The sequence below is a fragment of the Anas acuta genome, chromosome 12 (assembly GCF_963932015.1).
Source record: "Anas acuta chromosome 12, bAnaAcu1.1, whole genome shotgun sequence".
Classification (NCBI taxonomy): domain Eukaryota; kingdom Metazoa; phylum Chordata; class Aves; order Anseriformes; family Anatidae; genus Anas; species Anas acuta.
The window spans coordinates 8,447,935-8,465,066 of NC_088990.1; the positions used below are offsets into that span (position 1 = coordinate 8,447,935).

General features: G+C 47.0%; 1 protein-coding gene across 3 annotated transcripts in view; it reads left to right on the plus strand.

The window, feature by feature from the left end:
• The first annotated feature begins 1,903 nt into the window (after positions 1-1,903).
• Positions 1,904-17,132, plus strand: part of MINAR1 (membrane integral NOTCH2 associated receptor 1) — a 62,619-nt gene continuing 47,390 nt past the window's right edge. The window contains exon 1 of one of the 3 annotated variants that reach the window (XM_068695817.1): positions 1,904-1,989. The gene's annotated coding sequence lies outside the window, so the exon portion shown is untranslated. The remainder of the gene's footprint in view (positions 1,990-17,132) is intronic. The other 2 variants (XM_068695814.1, XM_068695816.1) reach the window with 2 other exon arrangements.

Consider the following 17,132-nt stretch of genomic DNA (forward strand, 5'->3'; position numbering starts at 1 on the left):
AAACACCCTCTCCTTCTGCCAAAATACAGCCCCTTTAAAAAATACTTAATTGGAAAAACGTGCCTGTTATCAGAGGACAGAAATGCAAATGCCCTATTTCAAGCTGGCATTTTAGAATGAATTTTTCTGTTTTGGTTTGTTTCTAGTTTTCCCATGGGAAATGCCAACATTTTTCTACTGGAACCGAGGGCTCCTTTGAAATGATTTTAGTTAGGAAGTAAATTAATTTTCCTCTTGGGACAGTCACAGCATCAATCTCAAAGGAAAGAAAATGCTTCTGATGCTCCAGGAGAAAGCACTGTGTTTTCCCTTGCGTGGCAATGCCCCCTTTACTGCTCAGCCCCTGAACCAGCTGCTCGTGCCCTTGCACATAAAATAAAAGTGCACAGGGCAGCGGGTGGTTTTGGGGACACATGTGGGAGCTGTGGCAGAGCAGTTCTGGGTTGCTCTTTGCCCTCTCCACCACCATCTCCAGCCACTTGTGGTTATACCTGGGCACCCACAGAGGTCCCAGGAATGAACTTTTGCAAATGACCATGTTGTGGAGAGCCATGAAGGTTTTGTACATCAGCTTCATGAACTAACACTGGGCTATAGGACTGAGAACTGAGGCACTGGAGACACCCAGCCCTTGATGTTGCTCTGAATCAATGAACCCACTAAGCTGCTCTTCTCTTACGGACAGATGCTGCTTCCCTGATCCCTGTGGAATAGCATTTGCTTCATGAAGAGCAGCCTGGACACCAGCAGGACTACCTGGAGAATAACTGCTCTCCTGGTCTTTATTTTAAAGAGAAAATCAGATGGTACCACAGGGCATCCCAAAGGCTTGGAAAGCAGCACAGCAACTTGCTGGGGCCACAGGGAGGCATCCCACAGGGTTTCTGGGATGGAGCCAGGGGTCTGGGTAGGGTGTACTCACTCTGGATGAGAGAGCTGCCTAAATGCTTTGCAGCTCCACAGACTCTCAACAGGGAGCCTTAAAGCTGCTCAGATCTTCTGTAATGAAATAACGTGCACATCCAGCTGCAAAACCTGTGCTGTAGGTAGGCAATCCCCAATTATGTGAGACTGCAGTGTTTTAAACTTTCTGTTAATAATAATAAAAAAACCCCTCTTAATTAATAGAGTCTGTAATAGTGACACTGGCATAACAGACCAAAATTTGACAAGAGGAATTACCTCAGCAGAATCGTAATAATGAACTTTTGTGCAGATCACAATACTGATAGGCATAATGTACTGCATCTGGTTTCAATTTGCTTTTTTGACCTTTTGTTGAAAATGAATTTTAATAGGCAATTGACTTAAATAATTGGTATGTGTTCAAATCAATCCTGGAACGTGATGGCTAAGTGGTTAAAATAATTGAGGTGTATGAAAGGGTTTTTAAAGATTTTTAGATTCATATCAGAATGATGGTGTTACAGAGCTCGGCTCCATGGCTGCAATATGACTAAAACACTGTCTTTGTCCATCCCTTGGGCATTACTACCATTTTACCTCCCAAAGTTTTCCCAGCAGTGTTGCAGGGTGGGTGTTTCTTCTCTTTGCCAGCTCTGGGAGTCTGAATTAAAGATCTTTAACTCCTTGGAAATTACTGTATGTTGTTGCACACCTCAGTTATTACCAATCCATCCTATCTGCAGCAAGGTCTGTTCTCCTTTTCACACAGCTCAAAGGAGCTGTGACAAGAGCTACATTTTGTGAAAGCACCTGAGCTGTCAGGCTGACCACTCCTGCAAAGCACAGAGATCAAAGTCTGCTTGTGGAACACCTGTAGGAGGCTGGGGTAGGACCTTCCAGGTGGGGATGAGGAGCTTTTCGTGGTGCATTGAATCCAGACCACCTGGAAATCATTTAGGGCCATGAGTTTATAAAAGGCTCTTCCCCAGCTCAAAGTGAGGCTGTTGGTCTGCAGGATGAAGAGTTTCTGTAGAGGAGAGGGTGGTTGGAGGGGAAGAGGAGCTGCTCAGAGCATGGTTTAAGGTCAGTGGGTATCTACTCTGCTTTTTTTTCTTGAACAGCAGCTTTGCTTTGGGGTTCGGTCTCAGTGTGGGATGCTGAGGAGCAGGAAAGGACTTATATTTTGGCAAACCAAGTAAGAAAACAGAGCTATTGGAGTATGCTGTAGCAATCTGCTTCTTTAGGGTGCTCAGTTGGGTGCAAGCTCTTGCAGTTCAGGCAGCTTTTAGCAGAGCTGCTCCGGCTGGTGCCAGAGAAGTCCACTGTTGACCTGGGTTTGCAGTAAACACCCAGGAGGCACTTAAAGATGTGAAATGCAATTTTGGTTCCACTAGAATGTGGCAATGTACTTTGTGTCCTGGCACAATTTCTCTTCTGATATGTGCTCGCCCTAGGGACAGAGGAGGCTGAGCTGGTTAAGCTGCCCTGCTCGTTAGGGTGAGCAGAAAGGGAAGGGCAATGGTCTTTAGTCATTGTGCTCCGAAAAATACCTGCTCCTTTTCTTTCTCTGGCTGCAGAGAGATGGCACTGAAATGTATGAGAATGTGTTTTAACTGATCAGGAAAATTAAAAAAAAAAGGTAGCAACCACATAATGTCTTGAGCTGTTGGTTAAGGCTAGGCAATTAAGCCACCCCAAGACCTCCTGGTCAGATGGGCTGGCTGCCCTGGTACAGGGGTGGCCAAGAGAAGGGTCAGGGTGTTACTGGGGACCCCAGGCTTTGCAGTGAGTGATGCTGATGTGCTCAAGATCAGCATGGAGAAACCCTGTGCTCCCCAAGTACATCCTCTGGTGAGGAGTGGAGCCTTCCTGGCCAAGGAGGCACCTTGCAGTGCTTTGCTCCATGCAGACCAGCATCATTCAAGCATGGTTTTGCTGTGTGGTGTTCAGCTAAATTTAAGATCTGTTTAGGAAGAGTTGCCCCTATTTTTAGCCCAGCTCAGTTCCTCAATCTGCTTTTCTGTGCAGCTGCACATGCAGCTGTACTGGGGTGATGGAGGGAGCAGCACAGGGCTGAGGAGCAGGGATGGATCAGGAGGGTATCCTGTGCCTAATTCACCCCTGGGTGGGGGCTCTGAGCTCCCTGGGGTTTGAAGTGGGGGAAAAGGGTAAGAAACTTGGGCTCCGTTCTTGGCACGGCCCTGGGAAGGAGGTAGCTGCAGTGGTCATGCTCTGCCATGTCTGACACCAGCATCATGGCTCAGCTCGGGCTGGGTAAGGCTCAGTTCCACCCTGAAATCCTGGGAAACCAGTGCTTTGAGTGCAGGATGATGCCATGGTGCTCTCATCCAGCTCCCCTACAAGGAGGTGTAAACCTGGAGCACAGCTCCTGCCTTGGCTGAACGTGCAGCAAGCTGAATTTGGGTGGCATCTGGCTCCAAACATGACTTCCCTCTTCTCACCTGCTCCTAGCCTCAGAGCTGCACTCCCAAAAGTAGATTGAGCAATGACATCAACATCCTTGCCTGTATTTTAGCAAATACTTCATGCTTTTAAGGCTTTTTACCTTATTAAACCAGGCAGGCAGGAGCTGAAGGGCTGTTGAGGAGAAACCGGTTTTGTACAGGTTTTTTGAAAGTTGCAAATTCCATAGGTTAGAAAACATTTTTTGCTATATTTGCTCTCAGAATGGAGTGGCTGCCAGCTCAAACATTTTTGCGGTGCTTCTGTAAATAAGGCTCACAGGTAAGACTGATACAGCAATCTATCATCATGCCAAGTGGCCGCTCCACTCTGTGCCTGCAATTTGATCCCAGTGCTGAGTAACTTCTCCAATGTGTAGGGTTGAGTAGTCACAGCTTGTTTTCCTAGGGTATCCCTTCTCTAGAAAGGTAACCCAAATCTTTCAATCAAAGCATATTTCTGCTTAATTACTGCGTGCCACGAGCTTTTCGGTGGCCACATTGCCCAGATGTGACAAAGATGAGTCTGGCAGTGGGCAGCAGGTGGATCTGACACTGATAGAAAGGCATGTGGGAAACAAATTTACTCTTTTTTCTCTAAGTAAGTAGGCATCCTCAGCGGTGTATCTGTCATAGACTATCACAGCAGCACTATCTTCAATAGTCTGAAATCTGTTAGGGTTTGGGGGTGGTGGGGTGGAAAAAGGAAAAATATCTTGGCACTGTTGAGCAGGCTGGGAGACCTCGTCCTGGGGTGGCATTGGCAGCGTGGGGGAGCCAGCTCCTGTGGGCATCAGAAAGCAGCCACTGCACTTATACAGACATTGTGATGGTCAGGTGAGTGTTGGCCACCTACTGGGAGCTGCAGCTTTCAGGCCTTTTTCTCCAGGCAGAATTGGTTGAACTGCTGTGTCAAGGTAATTTTTATAAAACGCTTTCTGCAGCTATACATTATGTACTCAAACCGTTCCCCAGCGCTCAAGCAGTGCCTGGAGGAACAGTGCCTTCTGGAGACATCATTTCATTCCAATGTCTTCTGGAAAGTTCATTGCTGCCTTGACAAAATTCAGTTTTTATTAAAAATGATTAATGTCTAGAAATTTAATCAATGTGTATTCACGCGGCAGCAGCTTTACTATAATAGTTTGATTTTAAACAGCTTGTGTCCTGATGCGTGAGGTGCATTATATTATTTGACAGCGGTGACATTTATATTTGTAATTACTAAATGGTGACAATCCACTGGAAAGCCTGCCCCACTTGAGGGAGCAAAATGGATGTGAACGCGCGGCACCAAGAAGCACAAAAGTCACAATACATCAGCGGATCCTGAGATTAAAAAGCAGGGAATGACAGTCTCCTCCCAACAAAAGCACATGCGCCTTCCCAAATAAATTGCTGAGTTCTAATTATTTCTTTTGTATTTGTGAAATATTCTCCTCCTGCTTGTTGCCTGACACCGTTACCTCTGTCCTAACACAGGAGGACCCTGAAAGCAGAAATGTAGCATGCAGGAGTCATGGGCCTCTTGGGGTTTCGTTACTGAATGCTGAAAAATTGGGTGAGTCAAGCTGGGATAGAGATCCCAAATTTGATATAAATCTTGAATTGGTCAGGGAAGATGTTTGGAGCTGCTGTTTTTAAAGCACTGAGATGTAGGATAAACTTATCAGCTGGTGCAAGCTATTTTGGAAGCGGCTTTAGCCTATTAACACTTTGCAGATACAATCCCTTCCCTGCCAGAGGAAGCTCAGTATTTATCCAAGTGCCTGAAAAACTGGGGTAGTAGGGAAAGGAGATATCCCCAGGCCTGCTGGTAATTAATAGGGCTTATCTCCTAGTTAAGAAAGAGCTGTGGGATGAGAGTTGCTACCCAGATTGTGCAGATACAGTAATCACACGGAGTTTTAAATGAAATTCATAACTTGGATGTCTTACGTCATCTGCTCAGGTGCCTGGTGACACTGGGCTGAGTTTGTCCTTGATGTCTGTCTCCTTCTTGCATCTGTAAGATCTCTCAGGGCACTTTCCACGTTCTGGCTGGGGCTCTGGCTTGTCCACACTGCAACCAAGGGGAGGAGAAGACCTTGTGGGGTGTGCTCAATGAGCAGAAAACCCATGAAGAACTGCTCCTGTAGAAAACCTAATATTTATTTCCTTTCTCTTTAGCCCTCCAGCCGCTCCTGAGGTGGTGCCCAGCTGTGGGGTTGAGCACCTGGCTTTGGGGCAAGGGGCACACACAGGAATGGGTTTTGTCAGATGTGCAGCAGTGTCTTGGCCAGGCTCTTCCATGTCAGACATTAGTTACTAGGGTGAGGCACAAGTACTGGTATTATCCTCATGTCACTGTGGGGTCTGACAGGGTGGTCTTCAGAGCTGGTGGGGGTCAGCTGTGAGAAATTGGGATATGGACAGCCTGTCTCCTGGCTAGAGCAAGCCCAGGGTCTAAAGATAGAAGGTATCTGGGATGCTGAGGTCCTACATAGACAGAGCACTGGGACTAGGGATTAGTGTGCCCCCCAGCCTCTGGGACTCAGGCACAGCTAGGTCAGAGGCTTTATTCTTAATTAAATCTTTCATTACGTTAATCCAACAATGGCAAAAGCAGCACAAGGCTTATGATATCCTGCTTCGTTTAAATAAAAATGCCATCAAAAATGTGACCTATTTTTTATCCTGCCTTGGGTTCTTCAGAGGAGAGCAGAAGCCATCTTTTAGATGAGACCGAAGTTTTCCTCCCCAAGAGTTTTCCTAGTTTTTTAATCAAACTTTGCTTTCAGGAATGATCTATAAACTCCACAAGTATTTATGTAAAAAGAGGTTCATAATTCAAAATGAAGAAATGAAATATTTAGGTAAGATTAATCCTGAAGACATCAGTGCTTCAGCTGTGTAATCATTCATCTTATGTCATGGGCATATTTGTTTGGCTACTAACTTTTCTTTTGAAAAGTCTTGTTCCAGGGCAGCTTAAAATATTAAAGCGGGTGCAATGGGAACAAGTTTTGGATAGAAAAGGATAACAGTATGGGGATGGAAGCTGATAGCCTTTAATCCAAAGGTAAACTGGCATAATCTGGCACAGGAACAAAAATAATTAAAATTGCCCTGTTTTGAGAGCCAGTCTCTGACCATATGTGCCTACTCCGTGCAGCTCTATGGGTTGCTGTCTGAGATGTCCCTGGGGAGGCAGCAGGATGCTGCAGTCACATCACCCTGCCTGGGGGAGATGCTCAGGTGGTTCCTTTCATCCTGGGGTAGACAAAAGCTGCTGGGGCTAGAAATGCCCAAATGGCTCCTTTGCTGCAAAGAAAATACTGCTCTGGGGGCAGTGTGGTGGAAGAAACACAAATACTTTCTGTATGACCCCAGACAGGTGTCCTGACTTAGAGCTAAATGTCCCCTGGCTGCATATGCCTCAGGACCAGTTGGTCCAGAAGCTGCTCCAGGTGAAGTTCATCTTGACTTACCATTAAGGCAAACACTGGCTTTCTACTGCATGTGGTCCCCCCAAAGCTGAAAACCTAACTACAAGACAGCTGCTTCTGGTGCAATTTGGGGAAAACCCACCTCAAAAACAAGGGGTGTGGGGTCTGCTTTAGATGCAGTGCTGCTGACTTGCTCCATGCCTTCCCTTCATTGCCTGGTGGGTCCCTCCATCCCAGGGGTGGCCCCATGCTCTTTGGGTTTGGGGCCACCACGAAGCCCTCCTTGCTGTGTGGCTGCTAACACCAGCAAAGCATTGTCGTGCACTTCTGCCTATGATGCTGTTGTGCCACGGTGAATTGCGGCCAGCTTCGTTAAATGAAATTGAATCTCGAATGTCCCGAGGCTGGGAGATATTTTGCTTACTTGTCTATAGTATTTCCAGACCTTAAGCCTGATTGCTGTTGTGGCAACCTTGAACTTTTGCTGTTTCTCATCTCGCAGCTAAAATGATTCAGTCTGGCAGGAGGCTGGTGAGGCACTGAGCTGCTTACGAATGCATAGCTTGTATCAATAAGGAAAATTAAATAATTCCTCAAAACCACACAACATGTCAGTTTTGCCACAACGTAGTGTGCTGTTCGCTTTTTGGTTGACTTTTTGTAGCTGAAGTTTTCTTAAGATGCATTGTGGAAGTGATACCCTGCCCCATTTGGGGGTTATGACACATGGGCTGAGCAGGGAGGCTGGCAGGGATTAGTCCTCCAAGAGAGAGGTCCCGTGAATCCTGCTGGCAGGCTGATAAGGAGTAGAAAAGGTTTAGTGAGAAACTTGGTGTGAAACCTGTGTGTCAGGCAGGTGGAGCCACATGGATCTCCCAGGTGTTGATTCCCACCTTGGGGCAATCATAACTCAAGGCAGGGCTTCAAAAGAACAGGGACATGGGGCTCACAGGGATCAGCTGCAGCACTGAGCTCAGAAACTGTTCAATAAATCTCTACTCCAGAAGATGCGCAGAGCATCCATCATGTCCCTGTGGGCTTGTGGAGTAAAGTACAGAAGGTCTTGGTCATGCAAGCTGTAGCACGAGCTGTCCTGTCTGCGTGGGTCAGCTGTGCTGCTTGAAAGTCTGCGAGCTTCTCAAGAATCAACTTTTGCATTTGAGCAGGGGAGAGGACCAAAACATTTGTCGTTGTGCTATTGATCACTTGCCACGGTCCTGCGGTGAATTGGAGAGGGCTGGGAATACAACGGTAACATCAGATATCCCGTTTCTTCTCCAGACAAAAAGTGTGCTCTAGTTTGTGACATGGGAATGTTCCCCTTGCTGTTTGTAGTCTGGCTAATGCTAGTTAAGACTAGCAAAAAAAAAAAAAAAAGGCAGAACAGGAAGCCTGGCAAGTGCTTGTTACACATCCCAGCCCTTTCCCAGGCCCTTTGGGATGAGGAAGCTGGGTAGATCCCAAGGATGCTGGCTTCCCTCACCTAAACACCCTGTAGTGCTTGTGCAGTTGGCTGTAGTCTATGTGAGGTCCTCTAAATGCAGGTAGGATTAATTGTGACTATTTCAGTTTGATTTGTCTTTATTCTGTGATTGCTACTGCCACAGAAAATGTGAGCTTCGTGACTTGAATTTACACATATTTACAGGTATCTGCCCCAGGGTCTTCTTAAGTTTTAGCCTTTGGGATTATGGCAGGTGTGGTGCCACCTCCTGCTTCCCCAGAAGCCTGGACGTGAGGTGTAAATAGCTGGGCTTTGATGTATTCAGAGAAACCTAGAAGGAAAGCAGAGGTCCTGTGAAATAGCAGAGCTGTTACTGCTGTTGGGATCTGTCAGGGCAACCTGTGGTGATGGGGCTGCTGCCTGATGGTGATGAAGTTGTTTGAGGGTGGCTGGGTGGTTTTGTGCCCACTCAAACACTGAAGTTGCTCAGAGCATGAAAGCAAACGAGCTCTCAGGTGCTGTGCTTCTGATTTATCATTAGCAAAGAGCATCCCGGTGTCAGTCCCACAGGGGAGGTGGCTGAGACCAGTTGGCCGTATTTACAGCCTGTGCCGCTCTGCAGCGAGCCTGACCTCTGCTCTGTAGCGAAACCTTCTTGTGATTCAGGGTTGTGCTGGAGTGGAGATAAATTAAAGGCCTGAGGGTTTTATCAGACTAAGTATGAATGATAAAATTGCGCTGGCATTCCTGCAGTTGTATAATTTAACATAAGGTTCATTTAGTTTGATCATGCCCCTGAATTTTTAATTTTTCAATGATAGATTTATTTCCCTCCTTCCTTTTCTTGAAAAACTTGTAACTGTTTCATGGAGATATTCTGGGAAGGAACCCCAGCCCTGCTCAGGGGACTTGCAAGCAAGGTGCTGCTGCTGGGGTATGCTCAGACCACCTCTGGGGAAAGGTGGGCATCAGAGGAGCAGTGAGATGATGTTACTGAAGCAGGAGCAAATTAGGTGCAGAGCAGGCAGCTACTGGCTGTGCATTACTAACTCTGCAAGATTTGTCCCTCTCCTCCCATAGGAAAGCTCTTCCAGCCTTGCTTCTTCTAAGGCTTAAGCACTTAACTGACCAAAGAGTTTGCTCAGGAAATCATATGCAAAGTTCCCCTGGTGCCTAAATGTTTTATTGTCTTATGTTGCCGGAGGAGACAGGGATCACTTCAGATCTTGGGACTCAATGCAAAACCAGGCAGGGCCAGATGTTAATCTCCCTGACCTAGTCACAGACAACTTGAACCCCAGTCTTTCATTTACAAACCCAAGTGAGGTATTTTAATCTCCTGTTGAGAGATTAGCCAAACATCCATGCATTTTTGTACCTGTTCTGTCTTGAATTTGGGATGCCTGGCCCTGTTCTGATTTTTCAGGTTCCCTACTGCTGTCTGAGCAGTGACACTAATCTCCAGCTTCTCCTGGGCAGATCTTCTGTAATAATTACAGAAACTCATTAGCTTCTCTAGTGGCCCGTCACATCATCGGCTTGTTCTCCTATCAACAAACACACAAAGGTTGTTGTTTTCCTGGGGGCTATCTGCTAGACTCTTGTCAACTATAAATCACAGGAAAAAATTTCTATCTCCTCCTGTCCGTGGTGCTTTCCCTGAAATGAAGGCATACTGGTTTCAGGATCTTTGTAACTTACAGAAAGTGTCTCTGGTTGGGGTAGCATGGTTGTAGTTGTAGGAACTGCATGGAGCTGCCTGTGTGTGTGATCCAGTTTGCCCCTCTGCACTTCAAGCTGTCACAGCTTAAAGCTCTTTAAACACCGGCAATTGGTTCTCCAGTCAAGCCAAATGAAAAGCAAATATGTTGTACGGTTACTGTTAGCCAACTGCAGTAGCTAGTGATTTCTGAAGGGTCAGGTCAGGCTGTCTTGGCCACTTAAAAGTGGCCTCGCAGAGCAAGCCACAGCTGGGCTTTCCTTGCTCTGGGTGAAGCAATGCACAGGGCATCATCTCTAATCATCAGGTCAATTCCTGTGAAAGAAAATCTGATCAAACCCTTAATTTATCTTCAATTGATTAGATAGCAACAGCATGTTGAGAAGACACTTATAAAGACCACTTCAACCTTAATAAATCCCAGAGCAAAAGACAGCTCTTAATTTTCCAGTTGGCTACGTAGAATTTGTTAAAGCCATATTCTGTGGAAATTGGTTCACCCTAGAGAGCTTCCAGTCGATCATGATGTGCCTTAACAAAAGGCCTCAGTGAAGCAGCAGATGAGCACTGAGGTCCTGAATGGGTAAGCATGGTAGGTGGCCTAAATATTACTTATTAAAGGAATTATTAGTGCCTATGTGAGTGATACAGCTGCTCTAGGGCATTCGGTGGTCTCTGGAAAGGAGACCTTGGTACCACACCAGGAAACATTAATTGATTCAGCCAAGATGGATGTGCTCTGAATCTGCAAGTTTCTCTAACTTTCTAGGTTTATTCAGGAGTTTAAAATACATTTATTACTTTTTTCCTCTACCAGCATCTTGCTGCCCAAAGTGCAAATGGGGCTGTGTGAAGTGCCTGGTCCTCCCCACTCACATGAAGACCTGCCAGCATCTGAGCCTGTTCACAGCTTCCCAAAAGCCAATTCATGTGAGATGAAGCTGCTCAGGGCACAAAAAAATATATTTTTTTAAATTTCTGTTGTCTGTCATTGACAAATAAAGTCCATTTTCACTGACATCAGCAAATTGTCTCATTCCTTAGTGGAGCAATTACTAGGAATGTGAATGTTCAAGTTCTTCGTGACTTTTTTTTGTGGATGTCTTGCTATAAGTCTGCTTTTTGCTGCTGTTAACTGTGTAGTGACCCTTACCAAGGGGCATACCACAGAGTGAGGGCAGGTGCTGTGGAAGAAGAGGGGTGCTTTATGCATAAGTATGATGCAGCCACCTTCCAGCTGCTGTTCTCAATCCCAGCGCCACGCAGGGCCGCAGTATTTGTAGAGCAATCCTTTCAATATTTGTTAAAGCTATCTATCGTATTGGGTAGGGCTTCCTTTTGTGTTGAAATAGTTACTGAATGTATGCACAGAGATGTTTCCAGTAGGATTATTGTATAAAGCAGAAAGTAAACTGAAGAGCTGCCCAGCTTGGAAAACAGGATGGATTTTTCTTTAATTCCTAAAGCATACAAAAATTAAGGCTATTCTTAGTGGAAAACTTCTTTCCTTGCAGGGGTCAGTTCTGGTCTTCAGGTTCATTTTTCACTGATTTCAAGGGACATTGGGTCCTAACTTGTAACCACAAACTTTCTGCTATATAAATTGCGAAGTAATTAAAATCTAGACTGCTTATTTCTGGGTGGACACTATGGACTTGAGATACTGTAACTGCTGGGGGGAACATCTTTTAATCGGCTGTAGCTTAGCTTTGTTCCTGTTTAGGACTAGGGCTACTACCAGCCTCCTACTTTCCTGATCAATTTTGCTAAATCCAAGTGGAGAAGTGAAGGTAGTGCATGTTCCTCCTGATCTGGTGATTGAAAAGATGCAGAGTGCAGGTGAGCACCCATGATAAGAAACTTAATCCCAATAAAATCTTTAGGTGAACTGTGGCATGGCCTCACTTCTGTCTTCAAAAGGTCTGCGGGGGGGAAAAAAATGATGGGATGGAGCCAGGACAGGGGAGTTCTGGCCAGGTCCTGGCCTGTCATCCTTCCCCATGGTGAGCTGGGTGTTCTCAAAGGCAAGCTGGGAGCACCAGAGCAGCTTGCCTGTACTGCAAGTATCACCGTAATGAGAGTGCCGATTGTCCTGGAGTTATGCATAGATATGAATTAAACTTTTTTTCATTAAGAATAAATACATTTCTAGCTCTTGTTGTGAGAAACCTTGAGCTAAGTATAGCCTACAGCATTTAAGCAGACGGCGGATGAAAATAATGCAATGGATGAAGCTTTTTAATAATGATTCTTAGGGCTTAATTCATGACTTTAAAGCTCTTGGGGTTGGAAGTCGGAGGACTCCTGGAGTCTGAGGCACATCAATAACAATAATGGCCTCTCTATGGATTGATGAGCTCAACAGAAAGGAAAGAAACCAGCTGTGCTTGGTAATGGTGGCAGATAAGTCACAACTTCTGAGCCAGGAGGGTTTTACAGGGTATCCTGACCTGGTGCAGGTGGGCTGTGATTCTCAGCCAGGCTGAAGACCTCCACATCTCCAGTAAGCATGCATGTCCTTAAGGAAGGCAGGTGTGAGGGATGGTGTCCAGGCCCTTCGCAGTGCCCCCAGCTTGTGCTGTGGTCCTGGTTTGTGCTCTTCAAACTCCACGTGCCAGAGTCATTGCCCAGGGGTTGTCTATTGAATTCAAAGGTCTGTGTTGGAGATGCGTGGAAGTCAAATCTCCGGGCCTAAATGATTAATGGTAGGGGCTGCAGATGCAAATCTGTGAATCTTGTTCTGAGAAAAGTAGTAAGGCAATATATCCTGGCTGTCAGGACAGTGGCAATTCAGGCAGGGCTGCTATTGCTGGGCTGGAAAGCTGTTCCTTTCCAGCAACCAGCCGTATGAATCCTTACTCCCTCCTCATCTGAATGGAAGAAAAAAAAAAAAGGCACCAACCACCCTGTTTAGCAGGCAAGTCAGCTTTCCTGCAGCCTGATAAATACTCCAGGCTTGATAGTCTTTCTTCCTCCACAGAAATGCTAGTAGCCATTTGCCAGCTGTTTGCTCTGACCCACAGTCATCGGTGTCCATCAACACGCTTTTTCAGAGGTGACAACACAAGATCTGGCGGCAATCAAGTAATCTGCAGCACTGCCCCAAGATCTATTAGACACACCGAGCGAGGCAGGAGCCAGGGCTGGAAATTGCCTTATGCTCCAAACCTTAACTGCAAGAGGTATTAAATAAAAAGGGCTGAAGTCAGATAAAACAACAGGGGTAAGCTAGACTGCCTAGACACAGCTTCTACAGGAGCATTCAGGCTAATGTTGATTGGATTTAAATGAAAATATAGGAGGGACACGGAGCCCTAAGTGGGCTGTTATGTACCTTGCAATAGGATCAGAACAACCACGCGTTATTCCAGCTCTTTTTCTCTGGTCAGGTTGGTTTGGTGAAGGGTTTGCATGCTGGATGAGGCAGTGCTGTTGCTGGGGGCTGCGTGCATGCAGCCGAGTACTTCTTGTGCAGCTCCTGCTCTGTCCAAAGCCTCTGGGCAGTTCTGCTCCCATGCACAGGGCTGAGCTGGCCCCTGGGTGGGCAGCGGGGGTGTTGGTTTTTGGGATCTGTGCACGTACCATCAGGGCTTGGTCCAGACAAAACTTCTGGTTGGTAAAAGACCTGTCCGGGGAAAGGAGTTTGAGCTGTGCTGAATGCACAGAATTTTTCTGCACATCCCGTAAATATTCTGCAGCAAATAGCAGTGGCTATAAAACAAATGTATATGATTTTGTTATCAGCAAAACACTTGTGCTGTCACTTGAATCCTCCTCAATCAGAAACTTTGCCAAAGCAGCAATTTTTTTTATTGTTGCAGCCGACAAAGTTTCTTGGAAACAAAATCACACTCCAGAATTAATAAACGCTGATCTGGAAGTTCCCGTTCAAGGGGATGATTTGCTGGGCAGGAATTCAAATTCTCAGCATTGTCAGAGGCAGCTTGTTCTCTCCTGAAGCACGAAGAGCATCCCTGTGCTGCTGCGAGGCAGCACCTGTGCCACGAGCTGCCCCCAGGAGCAGGGTGGAACAGGGTCAGCTCTGCAGAGCGGCCGGAGGCCCTGCTGCTGGGCATGGCTCGTTTGTTCAGCATCTCCTGCAGGAGGGAGGCTCAGCTTCTTTCTTCCTTTGCCAGCAGCTTTGGTACAACCTAGGAAAGCGGCTTGTTCCTCCAGCTTTCTGCAAGCTTTCTTCAGGTGGCAGGTTTTGGGATCAGTCTCTGTGGATACACATGAGCAGGACGGCAGCACAAACAATGCATTTTGCTGCAATCTATATCAAGTTTTATTTTTTTTTTCAATGACTGTAACCAATTCTCACTACAGAAGCCTAGGGTGTTCCTGGTGCTCAGTGCACTTCCAAACCCATTTTTTTCCTGCCCATCTCAAAGCTCTTTGTGCTGTCCCCATTAACGCTGCCTTTAGGAGCTGGCTGGCATGAAGGCAGTGGCCCTTCAGCTGCCACGAGCTTAAGGCTGAAATAGCTGTTTTCTGTCTGAATGTGGAGCTGGTGCACAAGGCAGGGTGACGTGGCAGGAGCAGGGTGTCTCCTGCTTCTGTGTGGCAAGAGATGCCTTTAACAAGGGCCCTCTCTGCTTTTAAAAAATTTTGGTAGCCAAAAAAATAGGTAAAATGAGACTACCCAAAAGCCATAGTTCTAAGGGGAAAGTGGTGGGTTTTTATTGAAGCTATTGGCTGTTCTGTGTTAGACCCTTAATGAACTTGAGTCTAATTGTCTCTGTATTTAAGCCAGCCAGGTATCTCCACCTGTAATTAGGTGGTCTCAGGCACAATTACTTTCTCAGCTTTCTTCAGCCCTTTGCTCTGTATGGTCCCAGGGATGCCTGGTTAGGCCAGAAGCCCCTGCAGACCAACACGGTTTGACTTGAGCTGTCTGCTGGTTTGGGTCTTGGACTGTCCTTTGGTTGCAAATAGGAGCTCCCTACTGTAATGCCAAACCTGTCTGCCTCAGAGTGGTCTTTTAACCCTTCCTGCTCCCTCTACCAGCTCACCGGGTGTTTTTTGCAGCAGATCTTCATCCTGGCCAGTGTGGACAAGCTGGCTGAGCCTCCTGGTTCATCAGCTGCAGGTGCTGACTGCCAGCTACTGTCACTTGGATCGTGGCAGAAATTAGTTTGCATTGGTAAGGTACAAAACGAGACCAGGCAGTGTTGCTGTCCCCTGGACACCCACCCCCACCCCATGCCTTCCCATCTCCCAGGTAGTTGGAAGGTGATGGCAAGCAGCTGGGCTGGCCCAAAGGTGTGAGCCTGCCCCCTTGCAAGGCATTAACCTCAGCATGGTGAGATGTGGCAGGGAGGGGAGGTCAGAACTGCTCAGCTGGTCTCTAACAGCACTGAGCTACCAGAGCTTGTTCAACAGCCATGGGAGGTTTCTTTGGCTTACACTTGCTTCACAACTCATTTTCTGGAGTATCTGCTGGAGAGCTCTTGAGGTTATGGACTTACCTCAGTAATTCTGCTCTGAACTGCAGAGGACGCATCTTTGATTTCCTGTTTTCGCCGATGTCTCTTGTTTCCTTCTTGCTCTCCCTTATAGCAGGACTGCCTGAACGTAGGCTGGAAGGATCGAAGTAAGCTCCTGACAGGCCTGCTCACCTCAAGAGGCTGGTGTGCTCCATGCACCACGAAGGTGCTTCACCTTGTGGCTCTCCTTTCAGTGCTTGAGGTTGCTGAGCCAAACTCACAGCAGGATCGGTGAGGAACTGCACTGGTGGCATCACCTCTCTGAGCTCCTACACCTGACAGCAATAATAACATCCTTGGTGGAAGCACCAAGGTCCCACCTCCAGGATGGAGACCAAGGAAGCTGAGCTTGCACAAAGAACTTTGCAGATGGGGCCATCATGTGCGCAGGGAACTGTGCTGGCAGGAGAGGCACCGTGTCTCGCAGTCACACCCTTATCTTGTGCCTGTCACAGCTCCTGTGTTCTGCAGAAGCACTCAGCGGTTCTCAAAATATTTGCCCTCCAACAGCTATATATCAAATAATCCTCGGTAGCATGTAGAACAAACACATCCTTGTAGAGCAAATGAATCCTGGCTAAATTGCCTCGTTTCATGGAGTGGTACAGCAACAGACACCAAACTGAACAGCCATTGCTGCTTAATTCTTGGCTGACGAATGAGCCAGCAGGTTGTTTTTTGGGTTATCCTCATTTTTATCCTTTCCGTTGTATTGCTTCTAGACCCATAGCCTACAGCAGTAGGTTAAGGAAAAAGCTCTTTCGAGATGCAGCAGAGCCTCTGGAAGGCACAGCACGTGCAAACAGCGAGCTGATGTCTGTATTTTGCAGAGTAATCTGTACCTAGTGCTTTGGGAGTGCTCTTGGCACTGGCTGTTTGTGTTAATTGGGCATCACTGCTGGAGCCCTAAAAATGCCTCGAAGACACAATTCCGCCTCACAGCTTTTCTCTGTTCCTGTCTCATCTCCCTGACTTAAATGGCAGGAGCCTGTAATGGTGTCGTGATGTCTTCCTGAGTTGCAAAGCCTTTAGCAGTGCCTGTCAAGTCATCGGCACTGAATGAGGGCCTGTCCTCGGGGGGTGAAGCAGGTATCCTCCACCTCCCTGCCCAGCAAACCCACTGCTGAAATTTGGGCAAAGCAGCTGGGGGATGCAGGGGTTTGGACGGCTTCCTATGGCTTCTGCTGCTGCCTGGGACCACTTTTTCTGCTGCTGCAGATTCTTCCTTCCTGTAGGCAAGGCAAAAGGACAGATGAGGCGAAGTGACTATTGATTTGAGTCTTGTTAGCTCTTCTCTGCCTTTCTCTGGGGCTGTTCAGTGGCCCTCGCTAGGATGGTATTGCCCTGTTTGAAGACCTGTTCCAGTTGATGGCATCTCGCCTTGACTCCTTGTCCAGCTTTAATGACTTGGGCAAGCTTACACCAGGCTAAGGCTTCACACGGCTGACAGACTGCCCTTGTCCTTTGTGTGCTGCTACTGACTGCTAATGCAGTCTGTGCAAAGGATTTTTCTTTAGAAAAGGTATCAGGATGCTTTCAAGTGTTTGTGTAAACAGGGGACATGCCGTGGTCACCAGCCATCCAGCTCTGTACTGCAACTCAACCAGTGGTCGTGTAATGTGCACAGAGGAGACAGATTTATCAGAAAGACATCGATTTGGTCAGTTGGTGGCTGTGTGGGGAGCT